A 3,579-nucleotide genomic window follows, 5' to 3' on the forward strand; every position below is an offset into this window, starting at 1 on the left:
AGGTAACATTTTTTAAAAAACTATATAAATGTGATAGCGTTTCAACAGTAATTTTTTTTGCTTTTTTTAAAAAAATTCAATGCATACCCAAGTGGTCTGATACTGAACATGAAGATTACTTCATATCAAAAAGCTACATCAAAGTTGTCTAATGGTTTTAAAAAGTAAATGGCATTTTTGAAAGCCAAGAATGTGTAGTAGCTAAAGCTGCTTATGAAAGGATGACACTGATTTTCTATGTTGGATTGGCCAAAACTCTTAATGATGCTTGGCTGTCTTTCATAAATTTCAATGAAATTGCAAAAACAATACCCTACACATTGAGTTTTACTGGAGTCCTATCTGCATAGTAGACCTCTGCACTCTTCTAACCTTGCCGTTGAGGGTATATGTCACTTTCATCTGTATGCTGCCTTTATTATTTTGATAAATCCAAAATGGCCATGTGTTTTCTGATTTTGGAGTATCCTGGGTATTTTGAATGCAAGATTTGGAAGTGCATTGAGATGTAGCAGAGAATTCTGTTCATACACATTGATTTCTTTTAGTACTTCACTGAAGTGAATTAATGTGTAATCCTAGTTTTAAGTGGGGGAATGGGGAGGAGAAAGATAGGAAATGATCAAGACCCCATTAAGATGAGATCATCTTTGCATTGAACCTCAGGACAACGAGAGAGACATTTAATGGATGTTCGATTCATGTCAGTTTTTACTGTGGAGAAAGAAATGGAGGGTAGAGAAATAACTGTTTAAAATATCAATACTTCACATTACAGAAGAGGATGTGCTGGAAGTCTTAGAAAATATAAGAGGTGGATAAATCCCCAGGACCTGATCTAGTGTTTCCCACGATGTTGTGGGAAGTTAAGAAGGACATTGTAGGGCCCCTTGCAGAAATATTTGTATTATCTTTAACTATGGGTGAGATGCCAGATCACTGGAGAATGGCTAATTGTGCCTTTTTCCTTGCATCTCCTCTTAAGAGGAAAAGCATGGGAACTATAGACCTGTAACACTGATTTCAGGGGTGGTTAAGTTGGCAAGTCTGAAAGTTTTGCAATTAAGTGCATTTGGAGAGGCAAGGACTGACTAGGGATAATCAGCATAGCTTTGTGTGCAGGAAATCATGTCTCTCAAGTTGATTGAGATTTTTTTTGAGGAAGGAGCCAAGAAGACTTGAGGACAGAGTGGTAGATATTGTTTACTTGGAATTTAGTAAAGCCTTTGACTAGCCATATGGTAGCCTAATTAGTAAAGTTAGATCACTTGGAATTCGGGGTGAGCTTGCCAATTGGTTGCAAAATTGGCTTAATAGCAGGAGGGGGTGGTGGAGGGTTGTTTCTTCAACTGGAGGCCAGTGATTAGTGATGTTCCACAGGGATCAGTCCTGGATCTGTGTGTCATTTACATAAATGATTTAGATGAGAATAAAGGAGGCATGGTTACTAAGTTTGATTTCAAAATTGGTATAGTGACTGGTGACAAAGGTTATCTAAGATTACAAAGAGATTTTGATCAATTGGGTCAATGGGCTGAGGAGTGACAGGAGTTTAATTTAGATAAATGTGAGGTATTGCATTTTGGTAAAACGAACAAAGGCAGGACTTGTACAAATTAAAAGTAGGGCCTTGAGTAGTGTTGTAGAACAGAGGCAGAGGGGTTCAGGTACATATTCTTTAATGTTTGTCATATAAGGCGGTTAAAGTGTTTGGTGCATATACCTTCATTGCTCAGACCTTTTTGAGTATGGGAGTTGAAGTCATTTGCTGAAGTTGTACCAAGTGTTGGTGAAGCCTCGTTTGGTGTACTGCCTAGTTCTGGCTGGTCTGTTATAGGAAGGATATAAAGTTAGGGAGGATTCAGAAGAGTTATCAGGATGTTGCTGAGAATGGAGAGCTTCAGTTCTAAAAAATATGCTGGATAGAAAGGCTCTTTTCATTGGAGCTCAGAGGTTTATAAAATCATGAGGGGCATAAAGTGAATAGCAGGTGTCTTTTCCCTAGTGAATGATTCCAAGGCTAGTGGGCATATTTTTAAGGTGAGAGCTTTTAAAAAGAGGGTTTTCTTTGTGATTAGTGTGGAGTGAACTGTGGAGGAGGTGGTGGATTTAGGTACTGTCAAATGTCTAAGATATTTTGATAAGTATATAAACATTTGGAGGAATATGGGCCAAGTGCAGGTGGATGAAACCAGTTGAGTTTGACATTGTCCACATGGACTGGTTGGACTGAAGGCTCTGTTTGTGCTGTCTGACGAACCCTAATCTTCCCAACCATGTAATTCAGCTGCTCATCATTTTTTCTTTTTGTGCCTCTTCATTTTAGAATGCCTTCTTTTCACTAATTTTATTATAGGACATTTGGCTATGAAAGTTTGTTTGTATTTGGCGACATTGGTCCATGTGTGCCATAATGTGGAGACTATCAAGTTTTCTCTAATGTACTTTAGATATGCAAAGTTCCAAACCTGAGTTCTTTTGGGTTATTCCACTAAACTACTACTTGTTTTATTTGATCTAGGTGAAAAATTCAGAAATTTTCATATCCTTCAGCCTCTGTGGATAAGTTACTGCCATTTATTAAGATACCTCTGACTGATGAACAGGTAAACAAATGAAGACAAATTCTAATGCAGGATGCATTGGTTTTAAACATGGAGATTTTAAAGATCACCAATTCATAAAACGTTTGATCATAAGCAGGTGTAAACTTGATTAATGATGACACTCAATGGCTATAAGATCATATTCGATAACCTCACTTTTACTGCTAATTCACTTACTTTGTTCGAAGAGCTATTTAATTTTGCTTTTTTAAAAATACTGCTTCATTGATCCTATTTGCTGTTTTTCTGTTTGTACACTCTGGTAGTCCCAGCTATTCAAGTCACCAGGACATTGGTCCCAGCAGAGTTTACTGAAGTCCTCCTTTCGAACTGCTTACTCTGCCCATGAATAGAATTAAACCTGTTGGACTATAACCTGATGTTGTGTGATTTTTAACCATGAATAGAATGCTATTCTTCCCAAGCTAAGCTTTTGAGACATGCACTCAAACTCCATTTTACTTATCCTAAGTCAGTGTTCCTGTGGCTCAAGTAGTAATCTAGGTTATGTGGGTATTATTGTCTCTGACCACAACTAGTCTCATTTCTGCGTTTTTCTTTTTTCTGTTCTTGAAAATAGCTTGAGACCTAAATACAACGGCCTTATTTTAAAGATTAGAAACAGTCTCACCATTGACCGCTTTTCCCAGCAGCCATGTCAAGTTATGGTTTGACTCCACTTCTGGTCCCATTGCGGGTAGGTCCTTGCTTATGATAAGGTGTCCAAATAATTTTCCTCACCCCTGTGCCAAATCTCCAGATACTCACTTGGCCATTCTCTCCCCATTCTTCCTGTGTGTATTAACATATCTCCACAGAATCTTTCAATGAATGGAAAGTGACCAGTCCCAATACAGCTACCTGAGACAAACACTGACTGCACCCCCTCCAATCTACTGGGATGGGACCTTTACTATCCCTTTATCTCATGTATCTCCATCAATAAACACATTCTTGTTGCATGTTTGTCAAG

The sequence above is a fragment of the Chiloscyllium plagiosum genome, chromosome 17 (assembly GCF_004010195.1).
Source record: "Chiloscyllium plagiosum isolate BGI_BamShark_2017 chromosome 17, ASM401019v2, whole genome shotgun sequence".
NCBI lineage: Eukaryota > Metazoa > Chordata > Chondrichthyes > Orectolobiformes > Hemiscylliidae > Chiloscyllium > Chiloscyllium plagiosum.